The sequence below is a fragment of the Equus przewalskii genome, chromosome 4 (assembly GCF_037783145.1).
Source record: "Equus przewalskii isolate Varuska chromosome 4, EquPr2, whole genome shotgun sequence".
Taxonomy (NCBI): Eukaryota; Metazoa; Chordata; class Mammalia; order Perissodactyla; family Equidae; genus Equus; species Equus przewalskii.
In genome coordinates, this window is record NC_091834.1 from 95175664 (window position 1) to 95197504 (window position 21841).

Genomic DNA, 21841 nt, shown 5'->3' on the forward strand with positions numbered 1-21841 from the left:
AATAGTTTATTCTTTATATTGCTGAGTAGTAGGCCACTGTTTATCACAATGTGTTTATCTATTCTTCTATATATGCATAACTGGATTGCTTCAATCTTCGACTATCATGAATAAAGTGTTTCTGAATGTACGCATACAAGTCTTCATGGATAAATGCATTCATTTCCCTTGGGTATAGACATAAGAGTAGAGTCACTGATTCGTAGGGTAAGATGCATGTTTGCCTTTATTAGAAACAGTTGAGCAGTTTCCCTAACTGGCTGCACCCATTTATGTCAGCAAGAGATGGGAGTTCCCCTGGCTCCACATTCTCACCAACATCTGGTATCTCTGTCTTTATATTGTTGGCCATTCTGTTGGGTGTGTAGTGGTATCTCATTTGCATTTCAGTGATGGGTGCTGATATTTACTTTCTTCATATGCTTTTTAGCCATTCCTGTATTCTTATCTTCTTTTGTATAGGGTCTGCTTTTAAATGTGTCCATTTTTAAACATTGAGTGGTCTTTATATTATGGATTTGTAGGAGATATTTTTATATTCTTGATTTCATTAAATATACTAAGTCTGTCTTCTCCCAGAGTGCCTTGCATTTTCACTTTCTTAATGTTGCCTTTTGGTGAACTGAAGAAGCTTTTCCCACTCTCCTTAGAAATTTGCCCTCTTCCCTTCCTTCCTCTTAAATCGAAGGCAATCACTGCAGCCGAGGGCAGTGCCCAGTGAGGGGCACAACCCATGGGGGATCAGAGGGAGGGTCCTGAAGAGGGATGTGCATGGAGGACCATGGTGTCCAGTGCATATATGAAGAAATGCTCCTGCTGTAGGCTTCCCGAGGTAGGAGTAGGTGAGGACAGGTAGTCATTCTGCCCTGGAGCCTCTTCAGATTCCATGTCCCTAAATTACACTGTTTATATTCACATTGCATATTTCTCTATGCTTCTTCGGACTATCTCAGCAATGCTAATGGCAGACTTTTGGAACCTTTGCTACTTCTTTTTAAGGAAGGATACATTATCCAATCCTAATTTTTCCATTGCTTTGTCTATTAGACAGGCTCCTGGCAGAGTTGAGGAGGGACAATGAAGGGACTATTTACAAAGGTGGGGCAGAGCTAGGGGAAACCATTCAAAGAAGGAGAAGCGTCGTTCTAGCAGAAGTGGATAGCTTTTATTCCCATTGGCCTGAAAGAAGGAGGAGAGGTGTGGTTCCCTGGGCCACTGGGTGCTATGGCTAAGGGAGAGGATTGCCTGCCACATGCCATGGCTTCGTAGAGAAAAGCAGCTACTATGAAGTGTATCCAGCAAGAAGAGAGCCAAAGGGCAGATATTTCAGACCAGGACTGTTGGTGACCCTGCCTCCCTTCCTCTCCTGCCATTATCTCCCATAAGCAAAACTCAAGTGTGAAGTAGAGGAGAACAGATCCCAGTTAATATAATCCATAGAAGGTGGATGTAGAGGGATAAAGGTAAACTGTCCAGAACACTACTCCCAGATGGCCTTGAGCGTGGCAAATCTCAAATTGGCAAGGCCTGTGCTGTAAGCCAGTACAGTCAGAGCATGTTTTCTGGGGCATCTCTACTCCTAGTAATTTATAGACAAAACAGGCCTCCTTCAGACATGATCAGATGGACTAAATCTTAGTGATTTTGCATCACTGGCCAATCAGGCCAGGGGATATGAACAATGCCTTCGGAGGGAAAAGATAAAAACAAAGCTTGGTTTGAACACAACATCAGAGAGATGATTGAGGACACACAGGCAGAGCAGGAACAGAGAGGATTACTCACAGGCCCCTCACTCTCAGCTGACGTGCTGGCAGGTGAGTTCCAGCACACAGCACTGCAGGCAGAATGTGGGGCGTGGAGGGCGATTGGGTGACTGGACATCCTGTTTTCTGGGGCAAGTGCTGCACAGGATCACCTGCCTCAGAGAAAAACCAGCACAACTGTGTGGGGAGGGACTTCACCCTAAGCCAGCCCTCCTGCCTGCAGAACAGCAGGGGAATCTGGTGTATGGGGCAGCACTGAGCGCTGGACCTCGTGAATCTGCAGGGTGATGACATCAGGGTGGCCTCATCAGAGGATAATCCTCCAATCAGAAAAAGCCAAGCTGAGAATTCAGCTCTTACCCAAGAAGACCAGAACCCTGAGCTCAAAGAGGCACACTGCTGCCCACCTGGCCGTGCAACGGGCTCCAGGCTCCTCTGCCGGGCTATGCTTTGTCTTTTGGGAGGAGGTGAGCCCTGCAGGCAAGCAGCTCGTTGCTCTTCTAAGCTTTACCTTGCAGATACACCATCAAGCTCACTCCCGTGTTCATTTTATTTCTCCATTTCCCACAGGCCCAGTGGAGGCTGGAGTCACTGAAACACCAAGATACCTGATCAAAACAACAGGACAGGCAGTGACGCTGAGATGTTCAACTATCTCTAAGCACTCTGGTGTATCTTGGTACCAACAGGCCCTGAGTCAGGACCCACACCTCCTCTTTGAGTTTTATGAAAATGTGCAAAGAGCAAAAGGAGAAATCCCGAATCGATTCTCAGCACAGCAGCTCCGTGACTATCGCTCTGAGCTGAACGTGAGCGTCTTGGAGCTGATGGACTCGGCCCTGTATCTCTGTGCCAGCAGTGTGGCACAGCCCTGCAGAATCACCAGTGTTCTGTGCACAAACCTCCTCGTCTTGTCTCTAATAGTGAGAGAGCACGCAGGCTCCATCTGGTTTCACTTCTTCCGGGGAAGCATTTAAGGTTTCAAAGACACTTCCTGTTCTGCTGAGCACAGAGCTCTCCCAGTCAAACTATCAGAACCTAGGCTCATGTGTGTGCACTGAATGTTTCCACGTCTCTCCCAGCATCATCCCGCAGTTTGTCAACTCCTGGGTGAAGTCAATAGAAGAGTGACAGCTGAGTCCTTAATGTGAGCTAGATTCTTTGTATATATTACATGTTTTAATGCTTTGCAAGAATCATGCAAATGAAATATTCTTATACCCACGTTATAGATGAAAAAGCTAAGGGATATTGAGTAATTTTCCCAATGTCTCATGATTTAGAAGAAGCAGACCTGGGAAACACAGTTGTCTGTTATAAAGTCCATACTTCTTCCACCTGACCTGCTGCTCCATCATTAGTGTCCTCATCCTGGTCAGAAGGAACAGAGAACCAGCGGGGCAGCAGTGGAAATCTCAGACATCACCATGGCCATTACTGTGGCCTCTTCTATGTCAATTTTGAGAAACTTACGACTTGACACTGATTGATTGTCATTTGTATGAATCCTCATGTCTTTGCCTAGTCTACAGGTTACATTTTCATTTTTTGTGGTGTGCTTTGAAGTATGTGAGTTTAATTTAATGCAATCCAAATTATAGCTTTTTTGTATCTCCACTAAAAAAATTCTCTCTCAAACAAATGCCTGAAAATATTATCTTTAATTAACTCTATGAAAATTTATATTTTACTTTCCACAGGTAAGACTCAATGTACCCTGTGCCTATGGACTCTGCTGGAGCTGGGATTCCTCCCCAGATCAGGCTCAGCTGGGTGAGCACCATGGTCTGAGGGGACTCAACCTTCTTTTCCAGCCACTTCTGCACCTCCACCATTGGAGCGACCACAACTGAGGAGTTTCAGAGGAATTCCTTTTAAGCAGCTTCTTATGGGAAGGAAAGTTTATCTGAAATTGGATACATACAAATGCCCTTAACCCTTCAGGTCTTTGTTCTTTTCCCCGCTAGCTTTTTACGAATCTGCCCTCCTTACACCGTTTTCATTTCAGTCACAAGCCGCTTTCCACGTTGTGTCCACCCCTGCCCTGTGCCCTCATCTCTGTTTTAACCACACTGGCCTCAGTTCAGTTCCTCATAATCACCCTGCTCCTCCCCACCAGGAGGCTTCTCTACTCCCAGGCTATCTTCCCTGTGGCAGCACAGGTCTCTCCTTTGACATTCTCCTGCCCCAGATCTCAGATTAACCACCACCTCCTTAGGGAAGCATTTCTTCACTGTATTAGTGGTCAAATCCCCTTCTTATCAGGGCTCATAGCTTACACTATTCAGCAGCATTTAGCACAGCTTTCATTTTACATGAACTGTGTGACTATTCAACAGAAGCCCCTCCCAGTCTAGACTATAAAACTCACTGTGTAGTGATGCGGATGTCTTTATTCCCTGTGTTATTCCCAATACCAACAGTAGTTCTGGGCACCAGTGGACAGTCTTTAAGGAATGAATGGATCATGGAAGACCATCCAGGTTCCCACTTAGGCCATCCTAGAGGTCTGGCCACATCAACTGGGACCTTCTATCCCTTTGTCTCCTGGGATCAGGTGAGTTATGACATGGAGGAGAAATCACTCTTACAGGCTCGTGTGACTGGATCCCAAGCCTTTCCGCAGGGCTGCTGCTTCATAGCTTCTCATCAGCTTCCTCTACTTGTCTCTTCCTTCAGTCTCCTTCCCTCACAGGTCCCATGGATTTTCGAGTCTTCCACATGGGAAACCTAATCTCTGGCAGAATGATCAGAAACAGACTATCAAAAACTGGTATGAAAAGATGATGGAGTAGGAAACAAAATGGCTTCTCTAGTGTGTTAGGGAGGGTTTTCCCAAGGCACAAATATCGCCTGGATAAATTAGAGGCCATGAGGTCTGATACCCTGAACTGTATCATGGATGTCCACATCTACATATTGCTGGGCAATGCCAGAGACACAGAGCTGAGATCACTCTTCCCTGTACCCCGGCTTCCCCCAGCCCACACCCTGACTGTGATGCAAGATGTTGTGCAGGGCCCTATCCAGGCTCTCCCTCCTTCACTGGATGGGAAAGCCTGTTTGTGACAGCAGAGTCTCCATTTATTGAGAGAGGCCATGTGTTAATCCTTGAAGAATTGTGAGAGTCTTTCTGGGTAGAAATAATCAAATAGATGATCATCTTTGATGGTCTGAGGATAGACGAAAGCCCCAGTTTTGCCTGAGTGATTCACATCATTACTTTAAAAACTAATGCAGTTTCATATCCTCAGGCAGTAAAGACCAAAAATAGACTTATTTCAAAGAATCCAACCTTAAAAAGACTGGAGTTAGAACATCTTCCCCTAGGGACAGCATCTCTTCTCACTCATTTGAGACAACCATCTTTGAGAAAGCTGTGGCTTGCTGATGAACACAGGAATAACAGCACCCTCAACATTGTGACGATACAGCCACTTGATTTAGAAACAAAAAATGAGCATTTCTTGAGCCTGTGAAATTGTAAAAATGTAACATTTTTATTGAGTTGAAATGCAGGCACTAGAGTGTGCTCATTTACCTTCAATTTTTAATTAAGGGGATTCTTCAAAGCTTGTTCTAGAATGGGAGTTCAGAGCCTCCACTCCATCCTGGTGGTCAGTCTTTCAGGGTTAGAAGCTGTGTTAATTCATAGTCAGGAAAAATTGAAGTCAACATCAAATTTGTCACCTCACTGCTTACCCACCTCATCTGTGAAGGGCCAGCCACGAGCACCAGCACTTTGTACATTTTTGCACTTGGCTTATTCAAAGAAAATGGGCATTTATAACACATTCCATGGCAAGTGCCTTTCTGGACATTGCCTATTAAATTCTGCAACCCAGTTAAGGGTTTGAATTGAAAGGTCTCTTGTGGAAATCTATGTTTCATAATTTTAAAACAATCAGCAGTATATTAAAAAAAGGTTAAATATTTAATAATCCTCTCCCACCTCCAAACACACCCCAATCTAATCCCCCCTTTGGTGAAATTGTTGTGTTTCTTCCTACCCCTCTTCTTTGTGTTCATGCAAACCCATCTACCTAAATACACTTACAAAACTGGGGCCACCTGTACACATTAACTGCCACATGCATACATTTTTCTCTTAATCTATGTTGGATTTTGTTTTCTCAGCTTGGTGTGTTCAGATCTAACTTGCTCCTATTTGCTGCCTCATATTGCATGATGCAGAGAGACAGGTACATTAATGCTATGTCATCATTGTATTCCATCTTTCCGACTAATACATTAATGCTGCCAGGTCTTGCTGAAAGTGGCTGACTGGCCTCTTTGTGCTCCCAACATCTTTATGAGGCCAGTTCTATTTCTCACTGTCCTACAGGTCTGAGAACTCCAGCCTCACTCCTTTACTTGAAGAAACAGGGAGGGAGAAGAGGATGAATGTTTTTTAAGCTTACCAGATGCTAAAGTATCTCAAGTAGTCTCATAAAATGTCAGCCTGTATTCCCTCTGTTTTACAGATAAGGAGGTTGAAGTTCAGAAGGGTTGATGGCCTTGGCATTGGTCTCAGAGCCATTAAATGCTGCTGCCAAATTACAACGGACAGTCTGTTTGCATCTGTGTGGGAGGACATGGGGCCACAAGGTCACTGAGGTTGAGGAAGGGGGGATCTGCAACCATTAGGGGGTGTCAGTCTTTGAATCAGATACCAAAGGTAGGAGGGTCCATGTGTGTCTATGCCTCTGGAGGTTCACGCATCATGACATTGACCATGGAGAGGGTCTAGAGGTGGTTGATAGTGACCTGGCCCCAGAGGAACTGAGCTTTGAGAAAATTATTCCTATACAAGATGCAGCACAGACACGAATGTGGATAATCCTGGGAAGGGAGCTCTGTGAGAGCTATTGTTAAATGAAGGAGAGGGAAGAGGCAGCTAAGTGGTGGATTCACATATGTGAAATGTGGAGGAACACAGTGTTAACTCACTTGCAAGCTTGGTCTGATCATTTTTGCTTTTTAAGTGAATGTGGGATGATTTATTTCAAAGATGAAATTAACATCTATCCCATTCCTTTTCCTTGTGAGGGCTGGTGACAAAGAGAGAAATGGTGAGGCTGAAGAAACCACAGTTTAATTGTTTAAGGGGCACAGTAATAAACCATTCAGTGTTCCAGGAGGCTCTCAGGGACCAGAAACAGGTCAATTTTCGTCCATAACCAAGTTGGAGGAAGCTTCTCTTCTTTGGGAAGGATTGTGACTATTGTTCCTCCTTCTAAGGGGGCCATCAATGAGGCTTTAAAGTTATTCCAGCAATAAACATGAAAAATTAATTACTCACAATGCTGTCTGTTAGGGATCCTAAGGATCTGTTCACCCCACCACCCCATTTTTATTGTTTAACTCTCCCCAGAATGTTAAGAGTAAAACAATTCTGACTCCTTCTGAAGGTAAGGTAAGGTTTTGGAACATTTATTTACTTTAGAATTGACTGAGAAACACAGGAAGCACCAAGATAAGTAGCAGAGGACGAAAAGCAGTATGGTGATTAATGAATTAATAGAAGGACTTGTCCTTTTACCTCCAGAATGAATAGAAGATCTCAATTTAGGTGGGTACCTGCCAGCCAGAGGCATGATCTCATCCGCCACATCTATGAATTGTGAATTCAAACTGCTCTCACGACAAGGACGTGGCAATGTTCCCATCCACCCTGCCACACACACACACATCTCTCCCTCCTGCACAAACCAGGGATAGTACCAAGAGAATACAGGATCGAGATCAGAAATAGGAGAGCTCACAGGAAAGATGATCAAGTCAGCATTTTATACTGTGAACTGGAAGGGCTATTGAAACGTTCAGGTGGAAATGTCCAGCTGACGATGTGAAAAGAACGAGAGAAGTGAGAAGACCAGCCAGACAGGGAGTGTTGGGTCCAGGCAACAGAACACTGGAGCTCTGAGGCGTGACAACCAAGGAACCTAACAGAATCAGTGTATATTTAAATCCACTTTAAATTACCTTTTCATTAATTCTATGCTTCACAATTTTGCAACTTTAAACACTTCTGATTATGAGTGACAGTAACTTTTTTTCTTTCTCAGTGGTACATACTAGAACAGTGCATCTTGGAGTTGCTTGTATCTGAGAGTTAATTAATTAATTATTTAATTAATATCAGGTAATCCTGAGGCTCAGTGATGTCACTATGGGAATGGCCTTGTGGAGACAAAAGGATGTCCCTCCTCTTCTGTTCATGCTCATAGGGACCCTGACCTACTGAACCTCCCATTCCGGTCCTAACCCTGCCATGGGCACCAGGCTCCTCTGCTGCCTAACTTTCTGTCTCCTGGGGACAGGTGAGTCCTCAGAAAACCAAGCAGTGTCACTGTGTGTGTGTGTGTGTGTGTGATGATTACAATTGTTTTCCTCATTCTGTTCTCAAATTCTGTCTCCACAGATCACACCAAAGCTGGAGTCTGCCAGTCCCCCAGGAACAGAGTCTCAGAGAGAGGACAGGATGTCGCTTTCAAGTGTGATCCCATTTCTGAACACACCCAACTTTGCTGGTACCGAGAGACACTGGGGAAGGGCCTGGAGTTTCTGATGTATTTTCAGGATGATTTTGCATCAGACACATCAGGGATGCTTAAAGATCAATTCTCTGCTGAGAGGCCCGAGGGATCCTCCCCCATTCTGAAGATCCAGCACACAGAGCAGGGGGACTCGGCCGTGTATCTCTGCCAGCAGCTCAGCCACAACATGGCACCGTCCCTTCCTTCCTCTCCACAAACCCTCATGTGCTACCTCTCCTCATGGCTCCCAGGATCCCGAATAAAGAAGTTGCCTGCTCTTCCCTCATCAAGGGGAACAAGTGCTATGGGTTCTGCCATTCTTCTGACAGGAGGAGGTCAGGAAACAACCTTCCACATACTGGAACAGATAACATTGGGTAGCGATAATTTTGGCTCATGGATTTCTAGGATTCTTTTACACAGTTCAAGATTCTACAATTGTGATCGACTATCAGAGTTTAGTGTCAAGGGTAGTGAAATATTCTCAGTTAAAACTATAAAATTTTTGCATATTTACAATAAACGCCTATTACTGACGTCCTTAACTCAGACCACACTATGTCCAGCTGTGGGTTAGCCAATACAGAACTCTGTAAGGCCACGCGCAGCCACCAGCCTTCAAAATAAATAAATGAGAATCCTTAGTAAGAAGTGCCATTGAAATCAGTTATCCAAGTAATTGTTACCCAAGTAATGGCCATTAGTGTGTCCATATATCGCTTTTTCATTTCTCTTGACACTCTTGCAGTCATTCTGTGTTTAATTTCCTTCTTCTGTAGTCTTTTTCAACAGAAATTTAAATTTGTCTAGGTTTGATGAAATATACCACTTGAGAAAGTGTGAAAGGGAAATGATTCAAAGAAGATCTGAATAACAGTTACATTTACCTTTCAGAATTTTTTGAGGTTTCCAAAGTAGTTGTACAAATTTATACTCTCATCAGAGGAGAATGAGAGTTTCAGTTGGCATGCACACACATGTGCACACACATATACACACACTCCATGGATTACTTTTTCACTCTCTTAATGATGTCTTTTTTTTTTTTTTTAAGATCGGCATCTGAGCTAACTGTTGCCAATGTTTTTTTTTTTCTTTCATAAATCCCCTCAGTACATAATTGTATATTTTAGTTGTGGGTCCTTCTAGTTGTGGCATGTGGGATGCCACCTAAATGTGGCCTGAGGAGCACTGCCATGTCCGAGCCCAGGATCCAAACCAACGAAACCCTGGCCCACTGAAGCCGGTGTGCAAATTTAACCACCGGGCCATGGGGCCCACCCCTGGTGTCTTTAGATAAACAGAAATTCTTAATCTAAAATCATTCCATTTTAACCCCTTTTTGGTTTGCATTTTGTATTTTGGTTTCTAATTTAGAAAGTTTTGGCCTACTTCAAAGTAATCATGTTTTCTTATATTTCCTTCTTAATTATTTCTATTTTAAAACTTTCACATTTAGATATGTAAAGTGAATGGGATTAATTCTTTGTGTATGAAATGAGTAAGCGATCAAGTTATATTTTTCCATGTGGTTACCCAACTAACCTACTACAATTTTTTGAAGGATAATATTGTCCTCACCACTCTATAAAATCACGCTTGTCATAAATCAGTCATTGTATATACATGGGTTTGTTTTCTTGAATCTCTATTCTGTTCCATTATGTTTTGTCAGTTTTTGCACTAATAACTCACTGTTTTATTTATTACACCTTTATAATAGTTCTTGATACCTGGCACTCTAATTCCTCAAGCTTTGTTCCTTTTTATTAAAAGTCCTTGATTCTTTGTATTTTCGACATGTATTTTAGAGTCAGCTTGTCAAATTCTTCAAGAAAAACAATACCTCCTAGCAAGTTTTTGCTTTTTTTCCCAGTTATTTTATTGAGATCATGATTTATTGCACTGTGTAGCTTCAGCTGTACATTATTATCAACTTCTGTGTAGATTGCATCGTGCTCAGCACGAGTAGTCTAATTTTTATATGTCACCATACGTATGTGCCCTTGACCCCTTTTACCCACCCTGAAGCCCCCTTACTCTCTAGTAACCATTAATCTGTAATCTTTATGTATATGTTTGTTTGTCTTTCACATATGAGTAAAATCATGCAGTATTTATCATTCTCTGTCTGGCTTACTTTGCTTTACGTAATACCCTCAAGGTCCATCCATGTGTTGCAAATGGGATGACTTTGTCATTTTTTATGACTGAGTAGTATTCTATTGGGTATATATATATATATATATATATATATATATATATATATATACACCACATCTTCTTTATCCATTCATCTGTCAAAGGGCATTTGGGTTACGTCCACATCTTGGCTATTGTGAATAATGCTATAAGGAACATAGGGGTGGAGAAATTTCTTTGAATTGCTGATTTCAAGTTCTTCATATAAATATCCACTAGTGGGAAAGCTGGAATGTGTAGTATTTCTATTTGTAATTTTTTGAGAAATCTCCATAGTGTTTTCCATAGTGGCTGCACCAGTTTGCATTCCCAACAGCAGTGTATGAGGGTTCTCTTTTCTCCACACCCTCTTCAACATTTGTTTCTTTTTTGTCTTGATAATTATAGCCATTCTGACACATATAAGGTGATATCTCACTGTAGTTTTGATTTGCATTTCCCTAATAGTTAGTGATGTTGGATACTTTTTCATATCTTCTTTGGAGAAATATCTGTTCATATTCCTCTTCCAATTTTTTGAGCACATTTTTTTTTCTGGTTGAGTTATATGAGTTCTTTATATAATTTGGAAATTAATGCCTTGTCAAACATACGATTTTTAAATATTTTCTCCCAGTTTGTGGGTTGTCTTTTTATTTTGCTTATGGTTTCCTTTGCCTTGCAGAAGCTTTCTGTCTTATGTAGTCCCATTTGTTTATTTTTTCTTTTGTGTCCCTTACCTGAGTAGACATGGTATTCGAAAAGATCCTGCTAAGACTTATGTCAAAGAGTGTACCGCCTAAATTTTCTTGTAGGACTTTCATGTTTTCAGGTCTTACATTCAAGTGTTTAATCCATTTTGAGCTAATTTTTGTATACGGTGTAAGATAATGATCTACTTTCATCCATTTGCATGTGGCTGTTCTGTTTTCCCAACACCATTTATTGAAGAAACTTCTTTTCTCCATTGTATGTTCTTGACCCCTTTCTCGACAATTAACTGACCATAGATGTGTGGTTATTTCTGAGCTTTCAATTCTGTTCCATTGATCTGTGTGTCTGTTTTTCTGCCAGTATCCTGCTGTCGGTGTCACAATCCAATGTACACATCAGGATAGATGCGGAGAGGGCTGATGGCCACTCTGAGTTTATTGTAACCAGCGTTTCAATATATACATAGCTTACATCTGTTAGACATACACAGGTGTTCTGGATGAAATAATTAGCGAATGCCAAGAATTCTTAGTGATTTCTCAAGGAGCCCTCCCTCAGCGTCTGTTTTGATATTATCATGTTATTGCTGTGCTCGAATATTTTTATCTCGGAGCAGGCAAGGTCTCTTAGGCAACGGTCCCTCCTGCTCCCAATATCGATATCGTTTCTCCATCTGTGCCCCTGGGCGGCCGCCGCCTGTCTGAGGTTGCCCCCCCCCCCCAGGGGTCTTACCCGTCATTGGCTAACCGGCCGTCTCACCTCTGTGTCACAGTTTGTTGGCAAGCTTTTTCCAGTGATTATTAACCCTTCCTGTGTCAGGGGCAGCTACACATGCTGTTTTGATTACCCTTGCTTTATATTATATTTGAACTCAGGGGTTGAGATGCCTCCAGCTTTGTTCTTTTCTCTCAGGACTGCTGTGGCTATTGGGGAGTCTTCTGTTGTTCCATATAAATTTAAGGAATCTTTGCTCTATTTCCTTGGAGAATGTCATTGGGCTTCTGATTGGAATTTCATTGAATCAGTAGACTCTTTTAGGTAATATGGACATTTTAACTATGTTTATTTTCCAATCCATGAGCGTGGAATATCTTTCTATTTTTTATATCTTCTCCAGTTTCTTTCAATAATGTTGTATAGTTTTAAGTGTATTGATCTTTTCACCTATTTGGTTAAATTTATTCCTAGATATTTTATTCTTTTTGTTGTGATTGTAAAAGGGATTGTATTCTTGACTTCTGTCTGCTAGTTCGTTATTAATGTATAGAAATGCAACTGATATTTTTAAGTTGATTTTGTACCTTACAACTTTGCTTTAGGTTGTTGATTATTTGTAATAGTTTCCTGATGGATTCTTTAGGGTTTTCTATATAGAGAATCATATCATCTGCAAGACAAGGGTGCCCTCTCTTGCCAGTACTATGTTGAATAGGAGGGGCAAGAGTACGCACCATTTTCTTGTTCCTGTTCTCAGAGGGATGGCTTTTAGTTTTTCACCGTTAAGTATGATGTTAGCTGTGTGTTTACCATATATGGCCTTTATTATGTTGAAGAATTTTCCTTCTATACTCATTATGTTGAAAATTTTTATCATAAATGTGTATTGCATCTTGTCAAATGTTTTCTCTGCATCTATTGAGATGATCATGTGATTTTTATTTTTCATTTTGTTACTGTGGTGTATCACTTTGACAGATTTGTGGATGTTGAACCATCCTTGCATCCCTGGTATAAATTCCACTTGGTCATGGTGTATCATACTTTTAATGTATTGCATATTCAATTTGTCAGTATTTTTATTGAGGATTTTTGCATTTATGTTCATCAGTGATATTAGCCAGCAATTTTCCTTCTTTGTGTTGTCTTTGCTTGTTTTTGGGATCAGAGTAATGTTGACTCATAGAATGAGTTAGGAAGCATTCCGTCTCCTCCAATTTCTTGGAATAGTTTGAGAAGGATAGATATTAAATCTTCTTTGAATGTTTGGTACTATTCTCCAGAGAAGTCATTTTGTCCTAGAATGTTATTTTGGGGGAGGTTTTTGATTACTGTTTCAATCTCTTGTGATTGGTCTATTCAGATTCTCTATTTCTTCTTGATTCAGTTTTGGGAGGTTGTATAAGTCTGAGAATGTATTCATCTCTTCTAGGTTATCCAACTTGTGGGCATATAGTTTTTCATAGTAGTCTCTTATAATCTTTATATTTCTGGAATATCCATTGTAATTTCTCCTTTTTCACTTGGAATTTTATTTATTTGAGCCTTCTCTCTTTGTTTTCTTAGTGAGTTTTCTAAGAATTTGTCAATTGTGTTTATGTTATCACAAAATAGCTCTTAGTTTCATTGATCCTTTCTACTTTTTTTTTTTCTGAGGAAGATTAACCCTGAGCTAACATCTGCTGCCAATCCTCCTCTTTTTGCTGAGGAAGACTGGCCCTGAGCTAACGTCCGTGCCCATCTTCCTCTACTTTATGTGTGGGATGCCTGGCACAGCGTGGCTTGCCTAGCGGTGCCATGTCCGCACCTGGGATCCGAACCAGCGAACCCCAGGCTACCGAAGCAGAACGTGCTCACCTAACCACTACGCCACCAGGCTGGCCCGAGAATTTCCCTCTTATAACTACTTTTGCTGCATCTCATAGAGTTGGAATGTTGTATTTCATTTTCATTTGTCTCTAGGTATTTTTTTTTCAATTTCTCCTTTGATTTCTTCATCAATCCAATGTAGTTCTGTAGCATGTTGTTTAGTTTCCATAGTTGTGAATTTCCTAGCTTTTTTCTTGTAGTTGATTTCTAGTTTCACAGGACTGTAGTTGGAAAAGATGCTTGATATGATTTCAATCTTCTTCAATTATTGAGGTTGCCTTCTTTCTCAACACATGGCCTATCTTTGAGATTGTTCCACATACACTTTAGAAGAATATGTTTTCTGCTATTTTTGGATGGAATGCTCTCTCTCTCCTTATCTGTATATATATATATATGTATTAAGTCCATCTGATCAAATATTTCATTTAAATCCACTATTTTATTGTTGACATTCTGTCTGGATTATTTATCCATTGAAGCAAGTGTTGAGGTCACCTACTATTATTGAGTTGCTACTAATTTCTCACTTTAGCTCTGTTAATAGTTGCTTTATATACTTTGGTGCTCCTGTGTTAGGTGCATATATATTCACAACTGTTATGTCCTCTTGGTGGAAAGTCCCTTTTATCATTATATACTGACCCTCTTTGTCTCACATTGTCTTTTTTATCTTGAAGTCTACTTTGTCTGATATAATTATGGCAGCACCTGCTTTCTTTTGTTTGCCATTTTCTTGGAGTATCGTCTTCCATCTCTTCACTCTGAGCCTATGTATGTCATTGAACTGAGATGAACTTCCTGGAGGCAGCATATTTTTGTGTCTTTTTTTTTATATTATTATTAAGGTTATAAAAGTTAACGTCCTTGTGAAATTACAGTTGTACATTATTATTAGTCATGTTGTAGGTACACCACTTCACCCCTAGTGCCCTCCCCCCAACCCCTTTCCCCTGGCAACCACTGATCAGTTCTCTTTGTCCATATGTTAACTATCACCTATGAGTGGAATCATACAGAGTTTGTCGTTCTCTGTCTGGCTTATTTCACTCAACATAATACTCTCAAGGTCTATCCATGTTGTTGTGAATGGGACAACTTTGTCCTTTTTTATGGCTGAGTAGTATTCCACTGTATATATATACCACAACTTCTTTATCCAATCATCAGTTGCTGGGCACTTAGGTTGGTTCCATGACTTGGCTATTGTGAATAATGCTGCAATGAAGATAGGGGTGCATGGAGCTTCTGAAATTGCTGATTTCAGGTTCTTAGGATATAGACCCAGTAGTGGGATGGCTGGGTCATAAGGTATTTCTATTCTTAACTTTTTGAGGAATCTCAATACTGTTTTCCATAGTGGATGCACCAGTTTGCATTCCCACCAACAGTGTACGAGTGTTCCCTTTTCTCCACAGCCTCTCCAACATTTGTCACTCTTGGTTTTGGATATTTTTGCCATTCTAACAGGTGTAAGGTGATATCTTAGTGTAGTTTTGATTTGCATTTCCCTGATGATTAGTGATGATGAGCACCTTTTCATGTGTCTGTTGGCCATCCGTATATCTTCTTTGGAGAAATGTCTGTTCACGTCCCCTGCCCATTTTGTAATTGGGTTATTTGGTTTTTTATTGTTGAGTTGTGTGAGTTCTTTGTATATGATGGAGATTAACCCTTTGTTGGATAAATAACTTGTGAATATTTTTTCCCACTTAGTGGGCTGTTTTTTTGTTTCAATCCTGTTTTCCCTTGCCTTGAAGAAGCTCTTTAGCCTGATGAAGTCCCATTTGTTTATTATTTCTATTGTTTCCCTCATGTGAGGGGTTGTGGTGTCCGAAAAGATTCTTTTGAAGCTGATGTCAAAGAATGTGCTGCCGATATTCTCTTCTAGAAGACTTATTGTTTCAGGCCTAATCTTTAGGTCTTTGATCCATTTTGAGTTTATTTTGGTGTGTGGTGAAAAAGAATGGTTGATGTTCATTCTTTTACATGTGGCTGTCCAGCACCATTTGTTGAAGAGACTTTCTTTCCTCCATTGTATGCCCTCAGCTCATTTGTCGAAGATAAGCTGTCCATAGATGTGTGGTTTTATTTCTGGGCTTTCAATTCTGTTCCATTGATCTGTGCATCTGTTTTTGTACCAGTACCATGCTGTTTTGATTACTGTGGCTTCGTAGTATGTTTTGAAGTCAGGGATTGTGATGCCTTCCAGCTTTGTTCTTCTTTCTCAGGATTGCTTTAGCAATTCGGGGTCTTTTGTTGCCCCATATGAATTTTTGGATTCTTTGTTCGATTTCTGTAAAGAATGACATTGGAATTCTGATTGAGATAGCATTGAATCTGTAGATTGCTTTAGGTAGTATGGACATTTTAACTATGTTTATTCTTCCAATCCATGTGCATGGAATGTCTTTCCATCTCTTTATGTCATCGTCGATTTCTTTCAAGAAGGTCTTGTAGTTTTCGTTGTATAGATCTTTCACTTCCTTGGTTAAATTTATCTCAAGGTATTTTATTCTTTTTGTTGCAATCGTAAATGGGATTGAGTTCTTGAGATCTTTTCCTGTTAGTTCGTTGTTAGCATATAGAAATGCTATTGATTTATGTATGTTGATTTTATACCCTGAAACTTTGCTGTAGTTTTTGATTGTTTCTAATAGTTTTTGTATGGATTCTTTTGGTTTTTCTATATATAAGATGATGTCGTCTGCAAACAGCGAGAGTTTTACTTCTTCATTGCCTATTTGGATTCCTTTTATTTCTTTTTCCTGCTGAATAGCTCTGGCCAACACTTCCAGTACTATGTTGAATAAGAGTGGTGAAAGTGGGCACCCTTGTCTTGTTCCTGTTCTGAGAGGGATGAGTTTCAGTTTTTGTCCATTGAGTATGATGTTGGCTGTGGGTTTGTCATATATGGCCTTTATTATGTTGATGTACTTTCCCTCTATACCTATTTTATTGAGGGTTTTTATCACAAATGGATGTTGGAGCTTGTCGAATGCTTTCTCTGCATCTATTGAGATGATCATGTGGTTTTTGTTTCTCATATTGTTAATGTAGTGAATCACGTTGATTGACTTGCGGATGTTGAACCATCCCTGTGTCCCTGGTATAAATCTCACTTGATCATGGTGTATAATCTTTTTGATATATTGCTGTATTCGGTTTGCCAAAATTTTGTTGATGATTTTTGCATCTATATTCATCAGTTATATTGGCTTGTAGTTTTCCTTCTTTGTGTTGTCCTTGTCAGGTTTGGGGATCAGGGTGATGTTGGCTTCATAGAATGTATTAGGGAGTGCTCCATCTTCCTCTATTTTCTGGAACAGTTTGAGAAGGATAGGTATTAAATCTTCTTCGAATGTTTGGTAGAATTCTCCAGAGAAGCCGTCTGGTCCTGGACTCTTATTTTTGGGGAGGTTTTTGATTACTGTTTCTATTTCTTTACTTGTGATTGATCTATTCAGATTATCTATTTCTTCCTGATTCAGTTTGGGTAGGTTGTATGAGTCTAGGAATTTATTCATTTCTTCTAGGTTGTTCAATTTGTTGGCATATAGTTTTTCATAGTATTCTCTTATGATCCTTTGTATTTCTTCGGTATCTGTTGTGATTTCTCCTCTCTCATTTCTAATTTTATTTATTTGAGACTTCTCTCTTTTTTTTTTAGTGAGTCTGGCTAAGGGTTTGTCAATTTTGTTAATTTTTTTGAAGAACCAACTCTTTGTTTCATTGATCCTTTCTACTATCTTTTTTGTTTCAATATCATTTATTTCTGCTCTAATTCTTATTATTTCCCTCATTCTACTGACTTTGGGCTTTGTTTGTTCTTCTTTTTCTAATTCCGTTAGGTGTCGTTTGAGGTTGTTTATGTAAGCTTTTTCTTGCTTATTGAGGTGAGCCTGTATTGCAATGAATTTTGCTCTTAGGACTGCCTTTGCTGCGTCTCAAATAATTTGGTACGGTGTGTTTTCATTTTCATTTGTCTCCCAATAATATTTGATTTCTTCTTTAATTTCTTCAATAATTCATTGTTTGTTCAGTGGCATGTTGTTTAGTCTCCACATTTTTGGCCCTTTCCCAGCTTTATTCTTGTAGTTGATTTCTAGTTTCATAGCATTGTGATCAGAAAAGATGCTTGATATTATTTCAACCCTCTTGAACTTATTGATGCTTGATTTGTTTCCCAAGATATGGTCTATCCTTGAGAATGTTCCATGCACACTTGAGAAGAATGTGTAACCTGCTGTTTTTGGATGAAGTGTCCTATATATATCTCTTAGGTCAATCTGATCTAATTTTTCATTTAATTCTATAATTTCCTTGTTGATTTTCTGTCTAGATGATCTGTCCATTGGTGTTAATGGGGTGTTGAGGTCCCCTACTATTATTGTATTACTGTTGATGTCTCCTTTTAGTTTTATTAACAGTTTCTTCACGAATTTTGGTGCTCCTGTGTTAGGTGCATATATATTTATGACTGTTATGTCATCTTGGTGGAGCGTCCCTTTTATCATTATATACTGCTCCTCTTTGTCTTTCGTTACCTGTTTTGCTTTGAAGTCTACTTTGTCTGATATAAGTATGGCAACACCTGCTTTCTTTTGTTCATTATTGGCTTGGAATATTGTCTTCCACCCCTTCACTCTGAGTCTGTGTTTGTCTTTTGGGCTGAGGTGTGTTTCCTGGAGGCAGCATTTTGTTAAATCTTGTTGTTTGATCCATCTTGCCACTTTGTGCCTTTTGATTGGAGAGTTCAATCCATTCACGTTTAGTGTGATTATTGAAACATGGGGGCCTACTCTTTCAATTTTATCACTTGCTTTCCAGTTCTTTTGCATTTTGTCCTGATGGAGAGCTGTTACTTTGTGTTATTGTCCTTCTGCTTATCTCCTTTGTTCTGGATTTTGTAACTCCTTTCCTTTTTTTGATTTTTCAGGAATGAGTTTCTTCCTGAGCAATTCTTGAAGAGGAGGTTTTGTGGTGATGAACTCCCTTAACTTTTGTTTATCTGGGAAAGTTTTTATTTCTCCATCATATTTGAAGGATATTTTTTGTGGGTAGAGTATTCTTGACTACAAGTTTTTATCCTTCAGAGTTTTAAATATTTCATTCCAATCTCTTCTAGCCTGTAAGGTCTCTCCTGAGAAATCTGCTGATAGCCTTATGGGGTTTCCTTTGTAAGTTATTTTCTTCTGCCTGGCTGCCCTTAGCATTTTCTCTTTGTAGTTGACTTTTGCTAGTTTGACTACTATATGTCTTGGGGTTGGTCTTCTTGTGTTAATAAAGTTTGGAGATCTATTGGCTTCTGTGACATGAAGTTCCATCTCTCTTCCCAAGTTTGGGAAGTTCTCAGCTATTATTTCTTTGAACAGGCCTTCTGCCCCCTTCTCCTTCTCTTCTCCCTCCGGTATACCTATAATCCTTATGTTGCATCTCCTAATTGAGTCGGATAATTCTCGGAGAGTTTCTTCATTTCTTTTTAGTCTTAGTTCTCTCTCCTCCTCTGTCTGCAGCATTTCTATATTCCTATCCTCCAAATTGCTAATTCTCTCCTCCGTATTATCATCCCTACTGTTCAGAGAGTCCAGATTTTTCTTAATCTCCTCCATTGTGTTCTTCATCTCCAGTATTTCTAATTGGTTCTTCTTTATGGTGTCAAGCTCTTTTGTGACATAGCTCCTGAACTCATTGAGTTGTCTATCTGAATTCTCTTTTAGGTCGTTGAGTTTTTTCATAATGGCAGTTTTGAAATCATCGTCATTTAGGTTGTAGATTTCATTGTCTTTGGGATTGTTTTCTGGATGCTTATGATTTTCCTTCTGTTCTGGAGATTTAATATATTTTTTCATACTGCTTGATGGTGTGGGTTTGAGCCTCTGCATAGAGATAGAGATTAGTCGCTGCTTCCACTTGTTGCAACTGGTGTGTGTATGGGGGGGCAGCTGTTTAGACTGCCCCAACCAGGAACCCTGTCAGCTGTTACTGACTGGGTCTGGACCCCTCGTCGTAGTCACAGTAGTCCTGTGGCGTCCCTCATCGGTTGTGGGGGCTATCGCAAGGGGGCCTCAGGCTGCTGGTGCCTACTGCTGCAGCCCACCTAGATGCATTCCCTCCTTGTGGTCTACAGTGGTGTTGTGGGCTTTCCCATCAGCCAGGAGCAGGATCACCTATAATCTCCGATTTGTCCCTAACAGAGCCCACCAGATCACACTTGTCCACTATATGTCCCAGCAGAGTTATGGGTATCTTCTGCAGTCTGTCATTAGCTCACTTAGCTGTGCTGCTTTTGCCCCAGGGCCTTCCTGCCTTGCGATTGCCAGTCAGGACCTCTCCACTAGTGCTGTGCAGAGGCTTTCGCTAAGGCTGTGTAAGAACCTGGAGTTCCCTCTGGGCTACGTAGTCATTTCACCAGAGCTCTACTCTGCCCCACTTTACTCTCATGGGATCTCTGGGAGCCCCTTGCCTTGTCTGGGACACGGCCAGAGTCCGTAGGCCTGGCGGTGGCTTGTAAGCTGCTGCCTTGTGGGGAATTCTGCTCTAGGGAGCTTCCTGGTGTTCCGAATGCTGTGCGGGGCCTCCCTGCCAGTGGCGAGCAGAGGTCCTCCCTGCTGGGGTGGGGTGTGGGGCCCTGGAGCAATGCCCCGGGTGGCAGAGCCAGGTGTTGGAGCTCCACCCAGTCCGCAGGCGCGTCCACAGGAAGTCCGGACACCCCCTGTAGCGACCCGTGTGCAGGAGACCATGAGCCCAGCAGCAGCTTGCGGCCTGGAGCCTCCCTGGGGGATCCGCCCACCAGGAGCATTCTTTTTTCCTGGATTCTGGGCATGGCCTCCCTGCTAATAGAGAGCAGAGGATTTCCCTGCTGGGGAGATGTGGGACCCCAGAGCCTTCCCCCGTGCTGCAGAGCCAGGCGCTGGAGCTCCAACTGTGACCCCAAGCACGTCTACGGGAAGTCCGGGCGCCCCTGACACCGAGCCAAGCGCTGGAGACCATAAACCCAGAGGCAGCTTGCAGTCTGAAGCCGCCCTGGGGGGATCCGCCCACCAGGATCCTCCCTTTTTCCTGGATTCTGGGCCTGGTCTTCCTGCTAATGGCGAGCAGAGGCTTTCCCTGCTGGGGAGGTGCAGGACCCTGAAGTCTTCCCCTAAGCCACAGAGCCAGGCGCTGGAGCTCCAAACGTGTACCCAAGCACGTCTACGGGAAGTCAGGGTGCCCCCTGTACTGAGCCATGTGCCAGAGACCGTGAGCTCAGTGGCAGCTTGCCTTCTGGTGCTGTGCTGGGCCCACCAGGAGCTTCTCTTTGTTCTGGCTTCTGGGCGGGACCTCCCTGCTAATGGTGAGCAGAAGCCTTCCCTGCCGGTGGGTGCGGGGCCCTGGGGATTTCCCCCTGGGCTTAGATGTGATTGCGGGGGGCTTGGGTAGCGGTGTTGTCACCTGTTTCCACCATCACTCTGCTGGTGAGTGCACACTCCTGCCCTTGGTGCATGGCAATGCTATGGTGGAGTCCGCTGGAAAAGAGCCTCCTGCAGGAACTAGTCTGTCTGGGGGTCGGGGGTCGGAGAGTTTTCACCTATTTCCACCTCCTCCTGGGGGGAAGTCTGTCCGCGTTTGATGTCTAGTAGCACGAGACTTTTAGGTGTCTTGAGATGCTATCTGGATATCCTTTGCTAATCGGTGAATGTCCAATTAGTTGTAGATTTGACAGGGGAGAGACAAAGAGGCCACCTCTTTGTCTCCGCCACCTTGGTCCCGCCCCCCTGTGTCTTGTTTTTTTAATCATCCAGCTACTCTGTCTTTTGATTGGAGAATTCAATATGTTTACATTTAGAGTGATTATTGATATTAAAGTTAAATACTGCTATTTTATCTCTTGTTTTCCAGTTCTTATATATTTCCATTGTTTGTCTTCCTTTGTATTTCTGACTGCCATTTCATTTTTGGGGTTTTCTGTGTTGGTTTCCTCTTTTTTTTGGAGGAAGATTAGCCCTGAGCTAACATCTGCCACCAATCCCCCTCTTTTTGCTGAGGAAGATTGCCCCTGAGCTAACATCTGTG